Source organism: Sciurus carolinensis, chromosome 1 (assembly GCF_902686445.1).
Source record: "Sciurus carolinensis chromosome 1, mSciCar1.2, whole genome shotgun sequence".
In the NCBI taxonomy this organism is placed as follows: domain Eukaryota; kingdom Metazoa; phylum Chordata; class Mammalia; order Rodentia; family Sciuridae; genus Sciurus; species Sciurus carolinensis.
This window is the reverse complement of record NC_062213.1, coordinates 123,194,423-123,218,217: the sequence shown is the minus strand read 5'-3', so window position 1 is coordinate 123,218,217 and position 23,795 is coordinate 123,194,423. Positions and strand designations below refer to the sequence as shown.

The 23,795-nt window shown below is 36.3% G+C and overlaps 1 pseudogene; it reads left to right on the top strand.

The window, feature by feature from the left end:
• The first annotated feature begins 1,119 nt into the window (after window positions 1-1,119).
• LOC124958205 (homeobox protein B-H1-like) lies at window positions 1,120-23,416 on the top strand (annotated as a pseudogene).
• The last annotated feature ends 379 nt before the right edge of the window (window positions 23,417-23,795 follow it).

Genomic DNA, 23,795 nt, shown 5'->3' with positions numbered 1-23,795 from the left:
AGTTCAGAATGTACATAATTAAAATGATCAGAGAAGCAAATAATGAGATAAGAGAGCAAATGCAGGCATTAAATGATTGCACCAATCAAGAGTTAAAATAGCAAATGCAGGAAGCAATGAATCATTTCAAAAGAGATAGAGATTCTGAAAGAAAAAACAAAACAAAACAGAAATCCTTAAAATGAAGGCAACAGTGAACCAAATTAAAAACTCCATAGAAAGCATAACCAATAGGCTAGAACACCTGGAAGACAGAACCTCAGACATCGAACAAAAATATTTAATCTTGAAAACAAAGTTGACCAAACAGAGAAGATGGTAAGAAATCATGAATGGAACTTCCAAGAATTATGGGATATCATGAAAAGACCAAATTTAAGAATTATTGGGATTGAGGAAGGCACAGAGATACAAACCAAAGGAATGAATAATCTATTCAATGAAATAATATCATAAAATTTCCCAAATCTGAAGAATGAAAAGAAAAATCAAATACAAGAGACTTACAGAACACCAAAAGTACAAAAGTACAAGAGATACACACCAAGGCACATTATAATGAGAATACCTAACATACAAAATAAAGACAGAATTTTAAAGGTTGCAAGAGAAAAAAAATCAAATTACTCAGGGGAAAACCAATATGGATATCAGCAGATTTCTCAACCCAGACTCTAAAAACTAGAAGGGCCTGGAACATTTTTCAAGCTCTGAAAGAAAATAGATGCCAACCAAGAACCTTATACCCAGCAAATTTACCTTCAGATTTGACAATGAAATAAAATCCTTCCATGATAAACAAAAGCTAAAAGAATTTACAAATAGAAAGCCAGCACTACAGAACATTCTCAGCAAAATATTCTATGAGGAAGAAATTAAAAACAACCTAGTCAGTAAAGGGAGGAACTACCCTAAAGGAAAAGTCAATCAAAGGAGAAACCAAGTCAAGTTAAAAACCAAAAATAAGCCAAACGACTGGGAATACAAATTATATCTCAATAATAACCCTGAATGTTAATGGCCTGAACTCATCAATCAAAAGACATAGACTGGCAGATTGGATTAAAAAGAAAGACCGAACAATCTGCTGCCTGCAAGAGACTCACCTCATAGAAAAAGATGCCCACAGACTCTAGGTCGGTGCCATCACTGGTTGGTCGCAGTCGTGGAGCCGGCTGGCGACTGAGTCAGGCCGCCTACATTGCGGAGGTAAGCAGCAGGCAGCTATCCCACCCAGCCAGCAGGCCAAGGACAGACATCATAACTGAGCAACTCCGCCTGACCCCTGCACCTAGGTCAGTGCCATCACTGGTTGGTCGCAGACGCGCAGCGAGCTGGCGGGTGAGACAGGCCGCTTGCATGGCGGAGGTAGCAGGGGCGCCCCCAACCCACCTGCCTTGCAGAGCTGGGCAGCAGGTAGCCAACCTGCCCAACCACCAGGCCAAAGATAGACGCCACCACTGAACAAACCCGCCCGACTACCATGCCAAGGTTTGTCGCCATTACGGAGTTAGCCAGAGACTTCTTTATAGGCTGGTGCAGGCATTTTGAATTATTCCTGAGGGCGTGGGAATCATCATTGGAAGGGCAACTCACTTCCTGAGACACCTACAGGAGGCTAGAGGACCTTTGACAAGACCCAGGAGTGAAGAAGAGGAGGTATTGAGAGACTCAGGACCAACTCAGAGTAACCAGAAATAATACCCCGCCTGAAGGCCACCACCCCAAGAAGTCCAACTTCCTAGTGGAGCACCGCATTATAAAGTTCCTCCAAGACTTCAGGCTACTGAAGGCTAAGAGGTGAGTTATTGGAAATCTACAGAGACAATATTAGTCAATACAGGAAATCTGCAATATCCCACAGTTTCACTACTAGATGGGTAGATACCTGAACAATATGAGAAAACAAGAGAAGAAAATGTCCCAAAAAAGCCTATATGGTATAGCAATAATATCCAATGACAGGATGGCAGAAAAATGTCAGAAAGGGAGTTCAGAATGTACATAATCAAAATGATCAGGGAATCAAACGAGGAGATGAAAGAGCAAATGCAGGCATTGAAGGATGAGATGAAAGAGCAAATGCAGGCATTGAAGGATGAGATGAAAGGGCAAATGCAGGCATTGAATGATTGCACCAATCAACAGTTAAAGGAGCAAATACAAGAAATAAGAGATCATTTCAATAAAGAGTTAGACATACTGAAAAAAACAAACAAACAGAAATCCTTGAAATGAAGGCAACAATAAACCAAATTAAAAACTTCGTAGAAAGCATAACCAATAGAATAGAACACCTGGAAGACAGAACCTCAGACATCGAACAAAAATATTTAATCTTGAAAACAAAGTTGGCCAAACAGAGAAGACGGTAAGAAATCATGAATAGAATCTACAAGAACTATGGGATATCATGAAAGGCCAAATTTAAGAATTATCGGGATTGAGGAAGGCTTAGAGAAACAAACCAATGGAATGAACAATCTATTCAATGAAATAATATCAGAAAATTTCCCAATCAGAAGAATGAAATGGAAAATCAAGTACAAGAGGCTTATAGAACTCCAAATACACAAAATTACAATAGACCCACACCAAGGCATATTATAATGAAAATAACTAACATACAAAATAAAGACGGAATTTTAAAGGCTGCGAGAGAAAAGAATCAAATTACATTCAGAGGGAAAACAATACGGATACCAGCAGATTTTTCAATCCAGACCCTAAAAGCTACAAGGGCCTGTAACAACATTTTTCAAGTCCTGAAAGAAAATGGATGCCAACCAAGAATCTTATACCCAGCAAAACTTACCTTAAGATTAGATGACGAAATAAAATCCTTCCATGATGAACAAAAGCTAAAAGAATTTACAAAAAGAAAGCCGGCATTACAGAACATTCTCAGCAAAATATTCCATGAGGAAGAAATGAAAAACAAAGTATTTCATGAAAGAGAAGAGGGGGGAACCCTCCCAAACTCATTCTATGAAGCCAATATCACCCTGATACCTAAACCAGACAGAGACACATCGAGGAAAGAAAATTTCAGACCAATATCCTTAGTGAACATTGATGCAAAAATTCTCAACAAAATCTTAGCAAATCACACACAAAAATATATTAAAAAGATAGTGTACCACCATCAAGTGGGTTATATCCCAGGGATGCAAGGTTGGTTCAACATCCAGAAAACAATAAATGTAATTCACCATATCAACAGACATAAAGTCAAGAATCACACGATTATTTCGATAGATGCAGAAAAAGCATTTGATAAAATACAGTATCCCATCATGCTCAAAATGCTAGAAAAAATAGGGATAGTGGGAACATTCCTTAACATTGTAAAGGCCATCTATGCTAAGCTCATGGCCAAAATCATTCTAAATGGTGAAAAACTGAAAGCATTCCCCCTAAAAACTGGAATAAGGCAGGGATGCTCTCTTTCACCACTTCTACTCAACATCATCCTTGAAACTCTAGCCAGAGCAATTAGACAGACCAAGGAAATTAAAGGACTACAAATAGGAAAAGAAGAACTCAAACTACCCCTATTTCCTGATGACATGATTTTATATTTAGAGGAACCAGGAAATTCCACCAGAAAACTTTTAGATCTCATAAGTGAATTCAGTAAAGTAGCAGGATATAAGATTAATGCTCATAAATCCAATGCATTTTTATACATAACTGATGAATCTTCAGAAAGAGAAGTTAGAAAAACTACCCCATTCGCAATAGCTTTGAAAAAAATAAAATACTTGGGAATCAATCTAACCAAAGAGGTGAAAGACCTCTACAATGAGAACTACAGAACACTAAAGAAAAAAATTAGAGAAAACCTTAGATGGAAATATCTCCCATGTTCTTGGATAGGCAGAATCAATATTGTCAAAATGGCCATACTACCAAAAGTGCTATACAGATTCAATGCAATTCCAAATAAAATCCCAATGACATACCTTACAGAAATAGAGCAAGCAATCATGAAATTCATTTGGAAGAATAATAAACCCAGAATAGCTAAAGCAATCCTTCACAGGAAAAATGAAACAGGAGGTATCGCAATAACAGACCTTCAACTCTACTACAAAGCAATAGTAACAAAAGCGTCATGGTATTGGCACCAAAATAGACAGGCAGATCAATGGTACAGAATAGAGGACATGGACACAAACCCAAATAAATACAATTTTCTCATACTAGACAAAGGTGCAAAATTATGCAATGGAGAAAAGATAGCCTCTTCAACAAATGGTGCTGGGAAAACTGGAAATTCATATGCAACAGAATGAAACTAAACCCCTATCTCTCACCCTGCACAAAAATCAACTCACAGTGGATCAAGGACCTTAAAATCAGACCAGAGACTCTGCATCTTATAGAAGAAAAAGTAGGTCCAAATCTTCAACTTGTTGGCTTGGGATCAGACTTCCTTAACAGGACTCCCATAGCACAAGAAATAAAAGCAAGAATCAACAACTGGGATAGATTCAAAGTAAATAGCTTTCTCTGAGCAAAGAAAACAATCAGCAATGTGAAGACAGAGCCTACAGAGTGGGAGAAAATCTTTGTCACTCATACTTCAGATAGAGCACTAATTTCCAGAATATATAAAGAACTCAAAAAACTACATGAAGAATACAAATAACCCAATCAACAAATGGGCTAAGGATATGAACAGAGACTTCACAGAAGAAGATCTACAAGCAATCAACAAACATATGAAAAAATGTTCAACATCTCTAGTAATAAGACAAATAAATGCAAATCAAAACTACCCTAAGATTCCATCTCACCCCAATTAGAATGGCAATTATCAAGAATACAAGCAACAATAGGTGTTGAAGAGGATGAGGGGAAAAGGTACACTCATACATAGCTGGTGGGGTTGCAAATTGTGCAGCCACTCTGAAAAGCAGTATGGAGATTCCTCTGAAAGCTTGGAATGGAACCACCATTTGACCCAGCTATTCCACTCCTTGGCCCATACCCAAAGGACTTAAAATCAGCACACTACAGAGATACAGCCACAACAATGTTCAAAGCTGCTCAATTCACAATAGCCAGATTGTGGAACCAACCTACATGCCCCTCAATTGATGAATGGATAAAGAAACTGTGGTATATATATATATATACAATGGAATATTACTCAGCCATAAAGAATAAAATTATGGCATTTGCAGGCAAATGGATGAAATTGGAGAATATCATGCTAAGTGAGATAAACCAATCTCAAAAAAACAAAGGAAGAAATGATCTCACTGATAAGCAGATGATGACACATATAGGGGTGGGAAGGGGGCAAAAATGGAGGAAGGAGGGACTCTATAGAGGAATAAGAGGGATGGGAGGGATGGGAGCAGAGAAAAAAATAACAGAATGAATCAAAAACTATTACCCTAGGTAAATGTATTGCACAAATGCTATGCCTCTACTTCATGTACAAACAGAGAAACAAGATGTATTCCATTTGTTTACAATAAAAAATGAATTTAAAAATAGAAAAAATGAAAAAGATACCCACAGACTAAAGATGAAAGGACAGGAAAAAACATACCACGCACATGGACTCAGTAAAAAAGCAGGGCTATCCATCCTCATACTAGATAAAGCAGACTTTTATCCAAAATTAGTTAGAAGGGACAAAGAAGGACATTTCATACTGCTTAAGGGAAGCATAAATCAGCAAGACATAACAATCATAAATATTTATGTCCCCAACAATGGTTCATCCATGTACGTCAAACAAAACCTTCTCAATTCCAGAAATCAAATAGACCACAACACAATAATACTAGGTGACTTTAACACACCTCTCTCACCACTGGACAGATCTTCCAAACAGAAATTGAACCAAGAAAACATAGCTCTCAATAACACAATCAATAATTTAGACTTAACAGAAATATATAGAATATTTCATCCATCAATGAGCGAATGCACTTTCTTCTCAACAATACGTGGATCCTTCTCTAAAACAGACCATATAATAAGATAGACACTACATTGTATTTCTATCATCATAATGGAATGGAATTAGAAATGAATGACAAAATAAAAAACATACTACTACAACACCTGGAGATTAAATAATATGCTATTGAATGATTCATGGATAACAGAAGACATCAGGGAGGAAATAAAAAAAATTCTTAGAGGTAAACGAGAACAAAGATATAACATATGAAAATCTCTGGGACACTATGAAAGCAGTACTAAGAGGAAAATACATTGCATACAGCACATTCAATAAAAGAAGAAAAAGTCAACAAATAAACAACCTAACATTACAGCTCAAAGCTCTAGAAAAAGAATAGATCAACACCAAAAGTAGTAGAAGATAGAAAATAGTCAAAATCAGAGCTAAAATCAATGAAATTGAAACAAAAGAAACAATCAAAAATATTGACAAAATAAAAAGTTGGTTCTTTGAAAATATAAAGAAAATTGATAAACGCATAGCCACACTAACAAAGAGAAGGAGAGAGAAAACTCAAATTATTAAAATTCAGGATGAAAAAGGAAATATCACTACAGACACTATTGAACTACAAAACATAATTAGATGCTATTTTGAAAATCTATACTCCAACAAAATAGAAAATCTCGAAGACATTAACAGGTTTCTAGAGACAGATCCACCCACACTGAATCAGGAGGACATACACAATTTAAATAGATCAATTTCAAGCAATGAAATAGAAGAAGTCATCAAAAGCCTACCAACAAAGAAAAGTCTGGGACCAGATGGATTCTCAGCCAAGTTCTACAAGACCTTCAAAGAAGAGCTCATTTCAATACTCCTCAAAGTATTCCAGGAAACAGAAGAGGAGGGGACCCTTCCAAACTCATTCAGCAAAGGAAACTATCAACAATGTAAAGAGAGAATGTTCTGAATGGGAGAAAATCTTTGCCACACAACTTCAGATAGAGCACTTATCCCCAGAATCTATAAAGAACTTAAAAAACTTTACACCAAAAATAAAAATAACCCAGTCAACAAATTTGCTAAGGAAATGAGCAGACACTTAACAGAAGATTCTACAAGCAATCAACAGATATATGAAAAAATGTTCAACATCTCTAGTAATAAGACAAATGCAAATCAAAACTACCCTAAGATTCCATCTCACCCCAATTAGAATGGCGATTATCAAGAACACAAGCAACAACAGGTGTTGGCGAGGATGTGGGGAGAAAGGTACACTCATACATTGCTGGTGGGGTTGCAAATTAGTGCAGCCACTCTGGAAAGCAGTATGGAGATTCCTTAGAAAACTTGAAATGGAACCACCATTTGACCCAGCTATCCCACTCCTTGGCCTATACCCAAAGGACTTAAAATCAGCATACTATAGAGATACAGCCACAACAATGTTCATAGCTGCTCAGTTCACAATAGCTAGATTGTGTAACCAACCTAGATGCCTTTCAATTGATGAATGGATAAAGAAACTGTGGTATATATAAACAATGGAATATTACTCAGCCATAAAGAATTAAATTATGGGGGCTGGGGTTGTGGCTCAGTGGCAGAGCGCTTGCCTAGCATGTGTGAGGCACTGGGTTCAATTCTCAGCACCACATAAATAAATAAAGGCATGTGTCCATCTATAACTAAAAGTATTTAAAAAATAAGAATAAAATTATGGCATTTGCAGGTAAATGGATGCAATTGGAGAATACCATGCTAAGTGAGATAAACCAATCCCAAAAACCAAAGGCTAAAAGATCTCTCTGATAAGCTGAGGATGAAACAAACATCATTACCCTATGTACATGTATGATTACACAAATTGTGCAACTCTACTTTGTGTACAACCAGAGAAACAACAGTTGTACCCCATTTGTGCACACTGAATCAAAATAAATGAAAAAAAAATCAACAAAAAACACATAGTATATGTTTTTACATAAAATTATGTTAGTTCTTAGCAAATGTACTTAACAGTGCAGTATTAGTGAAAAAGCTAATAGTTTTGGGATTTGAAAAATACTTAAAAACAAATAGTTGGGAATATATAAGAAAATTCTGAAAAATGAAGAGTAGGGAGTTGGTGAGATAATAAGGTGGTAAGAAAAAACTCTAATAAATATTACAACAAAAACTATAGCAGTTACGTGAATGTGTAGGCAGAGAACTTCAACAATGTTCCCTAGATGCAGGTCCTACTATTAAAGAAAAATTCAATGACTAGAAAAAGGCAACACCATAAAACATGAACTGGAGACTATCATGCTAAGTGAATAAGACAATCCCTCCACCCAAAAAAACCAAAGACCAAATGTTCTCTAATATACTAACAGAAGATAAGGGGGTGGAATAAGAAGGTCATTGGATTAGACAAAGGGGAATGAAGGGAAGAGGAGGAGGACTGGAATAGGAATGACAGCAAAATGAATTAGACATTACTGTCCTATGTTCATATATGAACAAACAAATAGTGTAACTCCATATCATGTACAACTACAGGAATGGCAAAGTATACTCTCCATGGATGTATAATATGTCAAAATACATTCTACTGTTATACATAACTACAAAGAACAAATAATTTTTTTTAAGAAAGAATATTCTACTGAATGAAAATAAATATATGATGTATCAGAATTTGTGAGATATGGTAATCTAATACTTAATGGGAAATGTACAGCACTAAACACCTATATTAGAAGAGAGGCAAACAGGTGTCATGGTACACATCTGTAACCCCAGTTACTCAGGAGGCTAAGGCAAGAGAATCACAATGTCAAGGCCTGCCTGGAAAAGTTGAAAGATCTTGTCTCAAAAAAAACCTTTAAAACTGGTAGAATGCTTACCAGATGTATGTGTGGCCCTGGGTTCAGTACTCAGAACTGCAAAACAAAAACACTAAAGAAACAAACAAAAACCACCACATTTTCAGAGAACAAGCATAGTTAAGTGCCAGAAATAAAAGCCAGAGAAAGAGTTAATAGTGTAGTTAAGAGCACAGCCTGGAGGACCTGACTGCCTGGATCTTAGTAAATGCTGAACCAGATTACTTGTTGTTTGACTTTGTACAAGTTACTTCACCTTCTTAACTTTGTTTATAAAATGGAGAAAATTAATGATAGCTCATATCTGAGTTATTATCTTGTCTTTGTAACATATACTAATATCTCAGTCCTCTAAACAATCCCACCTCACTCATTACACAGATGAGAAAACCAAGGTTTACAGAAGTTAAGTAACTTCCCATGGTCACAGAGCGAGTAAATGGAGGAGTGGATAACAACCGTAATGTGGTGGTGGTGGTGATAATAACAGCAGCAATTTTATATAGTTGTTTGGATTAAATGAGTTATTTTACATACATACATTTGAATAATGCCTACAACATGATTAAGGTTTCAATAAATATTCCTTCTTATTATTATATTTAGTACTGCCATGTAAACAAGTGAAAACTAATGGTATTGGTACCATAAGGTTTCTCATGAATACAGGAAAGCAACACTGTCAAAAACAATAGCCAAATCAAAGAAGAGAACTGAAGGGAAGTCATGGGGTCTGGACAGGAGAAATCTTGTTGAGTGGTTTATCCAGGGTGGTAAGAGCCAAAGCTAAATGAAGGTGGTAATGACTAAGTAGGTGGTCAAAAATGGAGAAAGAAGGAAGAGATTACTCCTGAAGGAGACATGTGCTAATAAGTGAGACAGGACCAGGTTTGAGTTAATAACTGTATGAAGGGATTTTGTTTTAGAATGCGTTGACAGATATCTTTGTAGGTTAATGGAAAAGAGAAAGTGGAATACCAAGAGAAGATACTTAATTACTGGAACAAGGTTTCATAAGAGATCTGAAGTGATGAGATCACAGGTAAAAGCAGAATGACCCTATGCATGCCAAATGGTCTTACTTTTAAAGGGAACAAAGAGAAAATAAGTGCAAGAACTAACAGTGCAGGCAATGACAGAGCTGGGCTTTCTGTGACTATACTTAAGCTAATGAAAACCAATTTGATGCAATGTTTGCAGTTACAGATTGAAGTCCCTTATGTTCTTGTAAGAGAGGAGATAAAATTAATGCCAGTTATGCATAATTAGTCTGAACAATAAGATGATGGCATAATCTAGAATTTGAGAATAGGATAAACTTGATGGAATTTGTACCATTTTAGAGAAACATAGAACTGACATTGTTAATCTGTTAGTAATTAGGACAAAGGAAATTTTACATATATATATATAAATCAGTTAATAATATATGTTATATATAATATTATATAAATATTTATATATATATATATATACATATATATTTAAATCAATTAGTTCAAAAGGCCTGGTCTGAATATTTTTGGTTTTTGTATTTATTTTTTGCTAAGCACATTCTAAAAATACCAGCTAAATTTTGAAAATCAAAGACTATTCCATTTGTACAAATCATACGATATCAAATCCTCAGCTTTCAATAACTTACAATCTAAAGTAATAAGGGAAGGTAAAAATTCCACAATGGATTCTGTCACGTTAAAGAGTAAAGATTTCAAGTTTCATTGAGATACCTGGAGCACACAGAAATGAATCCTAAGGAAAGGTAGCTTACTAATATTGAAAGAACTGACTATATACCTGTTATACAATTTAACATGCCCTTGACAACTTACCTCTCAAGATGAACATAATGTCAGGAAAGAACATTTTTAAACAAAAACTAGTCTTTGCGCTAGTCTCTAAACCCATCAATCTGGAAAAATATAACTTTGCATGAAGAAAATACCCAACAGGCCATAGTCACTTCTAAAGAAAGATGATTTGCAAATTAGTGCAGCCACTCTGGAAAGCAGTATGGAGATTCCTCAGAAAGCTTGGAATGAAACCACCATTTGATCCAGCTATCCCACTCCTCGGCCTATACCCAAAAGACTTAAAAGCAGAATTCTACAAAGATGTTCATTGCTGCTCAATTCACAATAGCCAGATTGTGGAACCAACCTAGATGCCCTTCAGTTGATGAATGGATAAAGAAACTGTGGTGTATTTATACAATGGAATATTACTCAGTCATAAAGAATAATAAAATTATGGCATTTGCAGGCAAATGGATGAAACTGGAGAATATCATGCTAAGTGAGATAAGCCAATCTCAAAAAACCAAAGGAAGAATGATCTGGCTGATAAGTGAATGATGACACATAATGGGGGGGGCAAGAATGGAGGAAGGAGGGATTATATAGAGGGAAAAGACGGGTGGGAGGAGTGGGAGGATAGGGGGAAAAATAACAGAATGAATCAACAACATTACCCTATGTAAATGTATGATTACATAAATGGTATGCCTTCACTCCATGTACAAACAGAGAATCAACATGTATCCCATTTGTTTACAATAAAAATAAATATAAAAAAAGGGAAAAAAAAGAAAGTAAAGGAAAGAAAATGAACTGTGAATATCTAAAACTATTTGAAAAATAATTCAAACTGAAAACTCAGAGAAATGAAATTCTTACAGGTCCTTGGTGATAACTGAAACCTCTAGGAAGACTGTAGTTGCCATTGTCTACAGCATTGTCATCTATTCCACAGTAAACCATATCACTGCAAAATGACTGGAACTTAAGTTGAATAAAAGCAGCTCAGATATCAAAAAGAAAGCATTAGAAACATTTCAATAGCAAAGATAAATAATCATTTTGTCTTCCAATTTATAGAATAAGTTCATCATTAAAACATAATTTAACCTTAAATTAGAATACACTGAGTTCAGAGGATTTTAACAATGTCTTTAGGCCCCTTTCCCATCTTGCACTGTTTGTTCTGGAGTGGACTTGGGGAAAGAAATGTTTTTCTTAACTGTCTTCTTTGTTTGAACACGTTTTTTGTGGTTCAAGTGCCATTTTGTGTGTTGAGAAAAAACAGTTGTCAATAAACTTTACAAGCAACCATCAAAAAAATGTGTTTAGGAATGATTAACAAAGACTGAATAATATATAAAATATCAAATATTCAGGTATCTTGCCTTCCAGGAGTTAGCTTGACACTAAACACTGGTTTGAAGTCAAGTATTTCAAAAGGTCTCTATATGTAAATAATAATTGAAATGGTCATATAATAATTTAAATTATTAAATATTAAATAAGGTTTTATTGATTATAGATTAGAAAGGTTGTTTTTTAAACTTCTCCATGAAGTTACTTAAAAATTACAATTTGGCCTATTATCAGAGTACAAATAGCAATATAATATAAATATTGATGGTATGTAGAATTTATAACAGACAGCAAACAATATTACAAAATTATTGCAACAGATAGTACAAGAGATGCTTATACTTGATTTAATTTAAAAAGAAAGTTCTTTTTTTTTAAGTAAGACAGATGTGGCCAAATGAGTAAAGTTTGTGTTTTAGTTTTGATCAGTGGTTCTTAACTACTCTGAAAATATGAAAATCTCAGAATGTAGATAAGAGCATACATACAAAATTTTGCACCTCATGATGGAAGTGAGTACAAGGTAAAGTAGGAAAATTCTAAAAAGGTGAAGTTCTGTCAGCAATTGATACAGAAAGCAAGTTGAAAACACGTATCAAACTTTAAAGAAAAATTGTAGAGGAAAAACAGAAAGGTAATGAGAAACTCAAGAAAAAGCAAAGCTGGAAAAGACAAGAAATACACTATGGCATAAACCCACAACTGTAAAAAAAAATGAAATTATTTGGGGATATTAGTAAAAAGAGTAGTACAATTACATAGAAAGGATAGATAGGACTGATGTTGAGAAGAGAATTAAATCCTTACCTGTCATCACTAGAAGTGAATAAAACCGAATACTTAAAATATCATAAAACAGTTGCATATACATACATTTTTTAGAAATGTGGAAGCAACTATTAGTAGAAACAACATAAAAAATAAAGACTGTCTTTGAGGGAATAGAATTTCAGGGTAAAGAAATGCAGCAAGAGAATGAATTTTTTGTGTGGTGTTGGGGATTGACCCCATGTAATGTTTTATATAAATTCTCCTAGGTATATGTGTGTATGCTCCAAACTTGTACAAAAATGCACAGATGGATCAGATGCTAATGATGCTTATTTCTAGATAAAGGGGTTTAAAGTAATTTTGTTTTTCTTTATATCTATCTGTAACTTCTAATGTTTATAATAATCCTTTACTACTTTCATGATCAGAAAATATACAACAGGAAATATTCATGATATGTTTTATAAACTAAAACTCTAATTGATTACTGAAATTAGAATAATACAGGCATTTTGAGTACTGATGCTTAATAAAGGTACAGATAATGCTTTCAAAAACAGTGAAATTCTGAAGATGATATTGGTAAGAAAAAATGGTTGATGTTAATATATCTGGAATAAATATAATATCGACAACATTCTTAATACTTATATTCCAACTTACTCTGGATCTAAAGTTTTCATGCCAAGAGGACCAAGTAATTATTTTTCTGCAATCTCCAATGCTTTCCATGCTTTTTCTGTAGTAAAGAGCTCAGGGGCCTAATGGAAGTCAAAAACAAATATACAACTTTTTCAGATCACAGAAGAATTAGTTTCCACCCACATATACAAATCATCAACTTGGAAAAGAATGAATATTATTTAAAAATGCAGTGTGGGCAGAATTTGAGAGCAGATGCCCAACCAGGTCTAATTCCCATGAGACTGACTTGGAAGCACCGTTCTTGGCCTTAGAAGTTAGGGAAGTGTATGAGTACACTTCAAGTACCAGTCAGGAAAGTACATGAGTATGCTTCAAGAAAGTACTAGTTGCAAGAGGAAGTCGCCACAGGTATAATGAATACAGAGCTCACTTAAACTCATCTAATTGATTCTTTAGAATATTTACAATAGTTTCCTTTAAGGCATATCTGAACCCACTTTCTGCTTTTGGGATCATAATAAAATACAGGAGAGTGTAAAGTTACTTGTGATATGGGGAAGAAGGAGAGAAGAATCTGCATTAATTTTGATGATCGACCTAGAGATAATGTCCATGATTAAATGAAATCAAATGCACAGTGAACCAAAGCTGTCCCGTGTACCTTTGTGTTTTTCATTCTACTGTAATTTATAATACCATGTTTAGTCATCTTTTTGACAAAGTGGAAACAGCTCCGTAGGCAAGGATAAACACAAACCTCTATTTTACTGCCCTCATAGTTTAAACTAATTAAATTGAAGCAGAATTAAAAAAGGACAGACTCTAGAATCCTTGGCTATATGGAACTAATAAGAGCAATACAACAAAGAAAATAGCATATGAATTTAAGCTATTCATGGTATTTCACTAGTTCAGAGCTTCCCAATAGCTTGCTGAGGCACTGGTTGTGCCACAGATGATTGGAAATGCAGACATCTTTAGTTTTCAGGGCAACTGGGTGGGGTCTGGGGGCTCATTGAAACAGCTGGATTTGGATTAAACAATAAAATCTATTTAGCACAGTGTCTTGCACAAAGATTTTCTCAGTGTATTCAGAATATGACAAATGCATTGGGAAGCATTTTGTTGGTTATCTTTCATTGTTTTCTAGTTTTTGATACTGAATGTTAAATGTTAAAGGTGATAAGCATACCTTTTTAATTAGAAAAGACCATATAAAACTAGTTAGTAAGCAATATCCTTTTCAGCAGTTCAATGAAAACAATAATAACAAATTAAGTAAAACCTACTACTACTCTGACATAACAAACAATTCACTTACTACAACAATTGCTATGGTAAAATTAGGCCTGAGCTGGTAGTCACACCAAGGACTTGAAGCTCGGTAACTATCTTTGTATATGACTCCTTTGTGAACTAGATTTGGATGCTTCTCATTAGAATCAGAAGGATCTTCTGAAACATGAAACAGTTTTTCAAAGTTGTCTTGTATTTTTCTGCTCCATTCTTCATATGAGACTGTTACAACCTTCCCTGAACAATGAAGAAAGACAAGGCAGTTTCAGACATTTAAAGCAAGTGAAACCACTAATAAGAGCCAAAAAGTCATATTTAGTATACTTACTATTATCCACTAGGAAGAAAATAAATTGACCACTTTGTGAAAATGTAGCTAATATAAATTGAGATGTGATATAAATGTAAAAACATTCAATGGATTTCAAAAACTTAGTACTTCCCAAAAGATTATAAAATAGTTAAGGAATAATTTTACATTAACTACATAATGTGCAATATTTCATATTGTCTTATATAAAATGCTGTAATTAAGTTCATTTGTTTCTTTTTCCTTTTGTCAAATGTATTAGAAAATTTGAAATTATGTATGTGGCTCAAATAATATTCCGACTAGACAGAATTTTCTCAAAAAAGATGTTAAGATTTCAAACTTGCTCATGAAAATAGAACTTGTTCACAGTCACACCAAGATAAATGAAAAGCACAGTAAGGCAATAACTGTTGTTTTTCTTACCTCAGTTTCAAGCTGCTATCAAAAAATATGGTCAGTAACTAGATTTGCTACAATTTCCATACAGTAAATTAATGATTTTTCTTTCTTCTTAAAATTTAGTTTCATATATTCGCTAACTGCATCAAAAGATGAGTACATAGTTAAGAATATTGACAGTATTAAAAGTTTCTTTGTAAATAAAAGGAACAGCTTACCATGTCATTTTACTCTAATTTTATGTTAAGGAAAAATATTTTTTTATAATTCCAGCAACCAACAGCAGATTTACAAAATTTCCACAGCAGACCCATCTCTAAAATTAAAAATAAATTTTATTCTATAAGTAGGATTCATTTAGACACTATTTTAAGAAGGTATTCAATACACAATTTTGATGAATAGCATAACTATTGCATTATAAAAACAACTATCTACTAAGAAATCCTGACTTTATAAGGAATGTGTATTACATCTTTTTTTTTTTTTCCTTTTTATTTATTTTTTATTTTGAGGCAGAATTTCCCTAAGTTGTTGAGGCTGCCTTGGACGTTAGAATCCTCGCTGGGAACACAGGTGTGCGCCACTGCACCCAGGTTACCTCAAGCCTTTATATTCAACGATTTTTAAGACACTCTGTTGCACTAACTTGCACTGGTACACATTAATTGAAAACGCATTTAAAAGGCAGTTAATAAGTAGCTTGTCCAGTCGCTACTGGCTATGCTACACAGAAACACCGGGTAAACTTAGGGCAGTTGTGCCCAGTGCCCTCCTACCAGCTTTTCGCCTGCACTGCCCGTAAATCTAAAGATGCAACAACCGGCCCAGTAGGTACACTAAACCTTCCAGCCCGCGACCACGGAGGCCCGAGGCGCCGCCTGCGCCGGCCCGTCCCGCCCGCCGGCCGCGCTGCCTGGAGCACCGTAGGGGCCCTCGGAAGCCCCGCAGGCCCTTTGCAGCCCACCCGTCCCTGCTCACCTGCGCGCAGGGCGACAGCGACGCTCGCCCAGGCGGCGCGGGCCAGGGGCGGCAGGGACGGCGAGCGCCTGCGGCAGGACTCTGCGCTCACCCCGCGCGACTTCTGCGCCTGAGTGCCGGGCCCCAGGCATCCCGCCGCGCCGCCGCCGCCGTGGCTCCGGCCGCCGCGCATCAGGTATGTATTTGCAGGGATTGAAACCAAGACCTCAAACAAGTTAAGATAGTGCTTTACCAGAGAGCTACACCCCTCAGTCCAGGAGCAACTATTTAACGATTACTTTTTGGATAATGCTGACTGAAGATAAAATTTGAATAAAATAGCTTCTCAGCTTAATACAGTGAAAGAAGCTATGTGCTGATAGCTTCTGAGATCAGAAAGAAAAACTCTTAACTTACAAATTCTGGGGCAAAAGTTTAAAATATTCGGGAGAAAAAAGGTTCCCTTTTTATGAAGTGAAAAGACTTCATAAAAGAACAACTTCCTAAAAGACAGAACAACTATCAGTTGTTTAGAAAATACACACATAATGAAATTTTAACCATTGGGTTACTGAATAATAAAACTTGACTTTGAAGTACTTGTAGAAACTGAAACCATGAGAATTTCCAAAAAGGAACAGATAGCTTTGCAATAAAACATATATTAAAAGGAATGTATTTGCATAATGAGGGGAAGGAGTGGATGTGCCTAAGAGGAAGTAGAAGAGAGGAAGAGAGAAAGGCAGATTTTTATTGATTTAATATGAAGAATACATCATTAATAGAGTAAAAGATTCTGTACGTATGTTTTTAAAAAAGAGAATTGCAAGTTACAGGGAATAATTACACAAGCACTATAAAATAAACACTACCTTGGAGTGGCTGGGATTCCTCTGTTTCTAGCTCTGTCGCTTTCTCCCATTTTATCCATCCACGTGACACAATTTAAGCAATTTCCTCCATAAATAAATTCTGTTTTTTATCAACCCCTGCAGTTATATTAAAACTTTAAAAACACAAAACATTTATAAAACAAATGTTCTAGAAAAGTACATAATATACACAGCAAATGAAAATTAATATTTTATTTAAAATATTTATGCAATGTATATGAATATAATAAACCAGGACAACTGTTCTGAAGATCAACTTGGTAATACCTTAAAAGTTAGAGATGTGAAATTACACAGTAATTACATTTCTTTCTAAATATTCTTTTGGGAAACCCTTACTTATGTGAACATGGAGATGCTTATAAGAATAGTCAACATAATACCACTTTTATTAGCAAAAAAAAAAAAACCACTCAGTAGAAGAATGGTTAAATGCTGCTTATACATGGGGAAACTCCCTATATCATATAAAATTTAAAAACTAGATTTACAGGAATAAAAAATCAATACCCAAGACAAAATGATTGAGTAATAAATTGTAAAAGATTTATAGTAAAAACCTTTTCTGTAAAACCTTAAAACATAGATAATACTAATATATACAATTATGCATGTCTATATGTTCTATATGGTTATGTATAACATTTGTTTATAACTTAGAAATATATCAAATATTTATACATAGTGTATATGTTATAGTACCCTGAATATATACTACACAACATATATCACATGTTATTTGCACATACTCAAACACACATAAAAGTTGAAAGTATAAACATATACATGGAAATAGTCAACCCTGATTGTAGGATAGTGATTAATTCTAGAGAGGAAGGGAAGAAAAAGAAAGATGAAACTTTGGATATTCCTGATATGGTTTCTTTCTTCTCAAAGTAAAACAGAAAGATCTGAAGAAAATATAACCAAATGTTAATACCTGTTTGATTTCAGTAAAATCAAAGTTCAAGGTAAAATTTATACTAGTATCTGTAAGCTGAAACGTTTCATATTTAAGAAAAATTCATTCAAAGATATCACAAAAAATGTTATTTAAATATAAAATCTATTTCTATTGACAGTGAAGGACCAGAAAAGTAGCAGTGATTGCTAGCAGATAGCTTGGTTAGTAGAGTTAGTATTTGGATGTTACTGCTACGAATATTAACAATTTTAAATTAATGTATAAAATGTAATTTTGAACATATATTTGCCAATTAGTTTAGTGAGTTACCTGGACTAGAAAACTTAAAAGGTTTATTACTTCATGTTAAAAATGGTGCTACTACATTAATATTAGCACAAATCTTGAGAAAATCTTTCAGAATAAGAAAAGATTAACTGTTAAGTGTGTTCTTTTTGTTTTCTTGTGGGAAAGAAGGAAGCAAAAGAGGAGCGCAGGGCATGAATTTTTCAGAGAAAAGGGACAAGTTACTGAAGGCAGAAACAGACTAAGAGGTCAAACTGCAACACAAGTATTCTTTCTTTCTGAATTAAAATATACATCCTTGATAAAATGTAAGGACTAGAAATTTGATGATGTGGAAAGTAAATAATATAAATATACCAGAAAAAAGAAACCAGTGTTTGAAATATCATCTTTTTTTCTTTCATTCTTTCTTCTGTATCCTGTTCCCTGGTTTCAGTACAGCGTGAAGAACAGTGGACACTCACACACACACAGACAAGAGTCCTCTAACTCTGGTTTGAGGAGCACAAGAAGAATACCTAGTATTAGAGAGAGCACAGGAATTCTTTATTCCGTTGTCTTCCTCCACACTCACTCTCAGTGCCCAGGCAGTCTGCTGGGAGCCATTGGCAGAGGCTGCAGTAGGCCACTGCAGGAGCCCAACACCAGGGAGTGCGCTCATTCCCTCTGATTCGGGGAGCTATTATTTTGTTTTGCTTTCTGACTTCTTGCTGCTTGTCTTCATTTACAGAAAATTTGAAGAAATATACAGTGGAGTGGGGTTATAAAAGCTCTAGATTTCTGAACAGGGGACTAAATGAAGACTCCTGGAGACCATAAAGTTCTAAGGAGTCTATAGAAAGGAAAGAAACCATGAAACTATTCTGTGAAGTTGTTTGTGAACTCCTGGGTTCATCCCTGTGATTAGTGTGCCTAAGCCTAATAGTAACCGAATAAGAAAGATTGAGAAGTGGTCAAATGTCTCCTAAAAGAAAACTGTCCCACTCTTTACAGACTTAAATGATGACCTAGAATCTCATAATATAATATTGAAAATAAATGGACAAACCTGAAAGAATGAGAAAAACCTCAGTCTACGTGAGAAAAGGATAATCAATAAATTTCAATGTTGATATGGCATAGATATTGGAATTATTTGACAAAGACTTTAAAGCTGCTACTATAAAAATATCCCAGTAAGCAATCATACTCTTAAAACAAATAGAAATATAGAAAGTCTAAGCAAAGAACTAGTTGATACAAACAACCATGTGAAAAATCAGAACTGAAAAATGCAAGCAAAATTTGGAAACTCACTAGATAAGTCTCAACAACACATTGGAGATGACAGAGAAGTAAATGAGGGAATTCAAAAAAGTTTTCAAAACTAAACAAAAGGGATCCAAAAATAATATAAGAAATGATTAATAGAGAGCCTCAGAGATTTGTGCAAGAAATAAGAACTCATGAAGTCCTAAAAGGGAAGAAGGAGTGTGAAGTAGAGAAAGTATTTAAAGAAATAGTGACTGAAAACCTTCCAATTTTGGCAAAATAAAAAATAAGGAATTTGGTGAGCCTCAAAGATGAAAAAATCTAAAGAAATTCATTCTGAGTCACATCAAATTAACTATGAAAAAGTATAGACACAGGAAAAAGTCTTCATATTGACTAAATAAAAAGTGCATACCTTCAGTAATTTAAATCACCATGTATTTAAGAAAAGAAGTCATGGAAATGAAATTGTATAACATTTTTCTAGTGTTCAAAGAAATGTAATGTTTAAGTATTATTATAATAATTAAAAATAACTGCTTTCCATTTAATATAATACCTGAGATAATTACCCTGTAATGAGAAAAGACTTATTTTGACTTATTGTTTAGAAGTTTCAGTCCTTGATCACTTGTTTTGGACTAATGTGGGACTAGGACATCATGGCAAGAGTGCATGACAAAGAAAAATCACCCACATTTTGAGCCAAGGAGCCAAGAGCAAGAGGAAGTGGCCAGAGTTCCCAGTCTCCCAGGCAAATAATTTTTAAATATGATGCTAAAATCAACTATAAAATAATTATATTGCTAAATTTTCCTTTCCTGGGGGAAAAAATGAACCATATCAATGAACCTATCTCCCACCATATTTAGGAAACTATATGTGGAATCTATGAATAATCTAAATCTAAAGACCTCATAAAATTAAATTCTAAATTATTTGGGCAAGATTTTGAAATTCATTTTAAAATCCAAATATTGAAATAATGTTTGACTAAATTTCTCCTTGAAGTGTCAGTTTATTTCCTATACTAAATATATCTAAAATTATTATTATGGTGATAGATAGCAAAATGCATATGATACATGATTTATAGTTATAAGATAATGATTCTGCCTCATTTGAAGGAAAAATAATCTCATGGAAGAGCAAAACATTTTCTGTTCAGAAAATACATTCATTGATATTAGAAAATTTAAATAATGTGTATGATCAGTGATTTACTAATAAAGTATAATACAGGATAGTTAGGAGACGCTAAAATTGCACTCTATACTTTGTAATCTTCTCAGGAATTTATACTTTCATTATTTTGTCAGTTCTTCTAAAGTTCATGGGTTAACACCATGCTGGCATAAACCATGCTTTTAAGTTAACAACATACTTTAATTAAAGGTGTAACTTATTCCTTTAGTTTGATGTCTTTTGTGGAGCAAAAATTTTAAATGAGAACTAAAAGAGTATCTGAGATTCTTTGGTTCACTAAAAATAAAATTAGTACATTTCAAAGGTTATAAAAAGATCTAAGGAAAGCTAATTTTACTTAATTTTTAGAATTAAGGAGATGCAATTGTTACTTCTGTGGGAATTAGAACATTTGTAAACTATGTTGTTGGTTTGTGGTGAATATATAGTAATAGGGATGATTCATTTTTCTTATCAATATGTAACTTTAGTGATCACATTATCTTGTTACGTCTGGTATGTAAGAGTGTTCTATCGTTGTAATCCAGGGGTTTCAAGCAGCCTCTAGGTGTAATGAGTAATTGACTCATTACTCATGAGTCTCTCAGTTTATTCTCCCAGTTTATTCTGGAATTCTAATTTGTTCTCAGTCACATAAATGTTCTGAATAAAATGGTCACTGAAAAAATTTGAATTTTTCTTGATGTTTTGTACAATATTAGCTACATAACATGCTGTTCAAAACCATTCTTCCCACATTAAAAAAAAAGAACCGCGTTATATTTTTAAATGAACCAAGCTAATTTAAAAGCAAATTATAAATAAATAGAAGAAAAATCAGTAGAGGAAAGGGAACAGGGAGAAGAAGGGAGGTACGAGAGACTGAATTGAAACAAATTATATTCCATGTTTGTATAATTATGTCAAAATGAACTCCAATGTTATGTTTGTCTGTAATGAAATAATAAAAAACACTAGAAAATGAACCCGACAAAAATATTCCAATTTTCTTTGACTTCAATTTGTTCCATCAATAATGACTGTGCAAATGCAAAAGTAAAAAATATTTTAATGAAGAAATTAAAAAGAATTTGCGTTTAAAATAATATCTCGGGAGAGATCTGCGACTGAACTACAGCCAAGGCAAGCCGGAGCACCACCACCCCGGACCCGGCACCGCCAGGCGGCCCGCAGGCGGCGGTTGTGCAGGCTTGGCAGGACCACGGGGCCAAGGCGGCTCTCCCTCCCACCACAAGATCCCCTTCTTGGTCCTGGACATCCTGGATCCGCAGAAGTTCACCCACACTACGCTCCCCTCTGCGCGCCTAGCCTAGCTCCCAGAGAAGTCAAGGAAAGTTTGGCATCGATCGAAGCTGGGAATGACGCCCGCCCTGGAAACCTGGTCAGACACCAGGAGACCCTTGGAGTCCCGCACCAAAATAGGCTTCTAGGGACCAAGGAAGCGCTGCACTAAACGCACTCGAGGTCGTAATATACTGTGGGCCAAGGTGCTGGTCGGGCGTCCCCACTGGAGGGTTCAGAGGCCGAAGAGGAAGAGGAGGACGCAGAGGACTCGGGACCGGCTCGCGCTCAGGTGAACCCCGCGCTCTTCCTCGAGGTCCGGGCGGCGGTGTTGGCGGCTGGAGAGAGCAAAGCAGACGGCGAAGGCGGTCTCACCCGCTGACCCGGCTCCTCTGGCTCCCCCGGCTCCCCCGGTTCCCCGGGCTCCCAGAGGTTCCTGCGCTGGCGCGCTGAGCCCAGCTGCACCAAGCCGCGGAGAGCGCGCAGCGCCTTCATCTAGGAGCCGCTGGTGGCCTTGGAGAACAAGTTCTGAACCACCCGCTACCTGTCGGTGTGCGAGCGTCTGAACCTAGCGCTTTCGCTCAGCCTCCCTGAGACACAGGTCAAAATCTGGCCAGAACCTCAGGACCAAGTGGAGGAAGCCCAACCCCGGGGCCGATGACGCACCCCAATCTGGGACGCCCCGTGCAGCGGCGGGAGCCTGCGGAGGCAGCGGCGCGAGCCTGCGGCGGCAGCGGCGCGAGAGGAAGTCCCTGACCGCCAGGCCCCGGCACGCTGCCCTTCCAAACTTTTCCCTCCTACTCTACATCCAACTGTCCTCTACCAGGCCACAGTCACTGTCGCCTTCTTCCCTCTGTCGGCCGCTGCCGGGATCCCCTTTGTGCCCCTTCTTGGGTCCTTCTACTTGACCCCATTCTATGCCCCACATCCAAGAACCTGGAATCACCAGGGGTCCCCAGCTTGGAAGGGGTTCAGGAGTGATTGGCATTGTAGTGTGCCCCCCCCCCCCCCCCCCGCTTCAGAGGGGCGCGGGCGTGCACGGACTGCCCACTCCTGGTGCCCAGGTGTCTGCTTACCCCTTCCTTTCCAGCTGCGGGATTCACCACCAGAGAGCGGAGAGAAACTGCCTGTGGGCTCCCGCAGGCGACCCTTACGGCGGCGCGGACCCAAGATTACACGTGGGACACAAAGGGGTCGGGAAAGTCGCCAGACACCAAGCCAGTCCTAAAATCTTTCCGTTTCTGGACCCTGTTCTTCACTTTCCGTCAGGTTTAATTCAGTTCAAGGGCTCTTTTTTAAGAGTTAGGGTCTTGGGCGGTGGGCTAACCAAAGTGCCAGGATGAAGATGGGAGGAAGTTAAGACTACCTGTGCAACAGCTACTCGCACCTAGCATTTAGTCTTCTTAGAGTCCAACTCACTCAGAGAGGAAGGACTTTCCCTTCTCGGTGTTTCCCGTGTGATACTTGGTTATTGACTCAAATTCAGTCTCCCAAGTCCTGAACAAAGCTGGAGAGAGCTGAGCCCATGGTGCACACACTGCCGCAGTGAAATGGTCTATTTTTAAAATGCATAAAACAACACCTCTAGGTCTTCATTTAAGATTCGG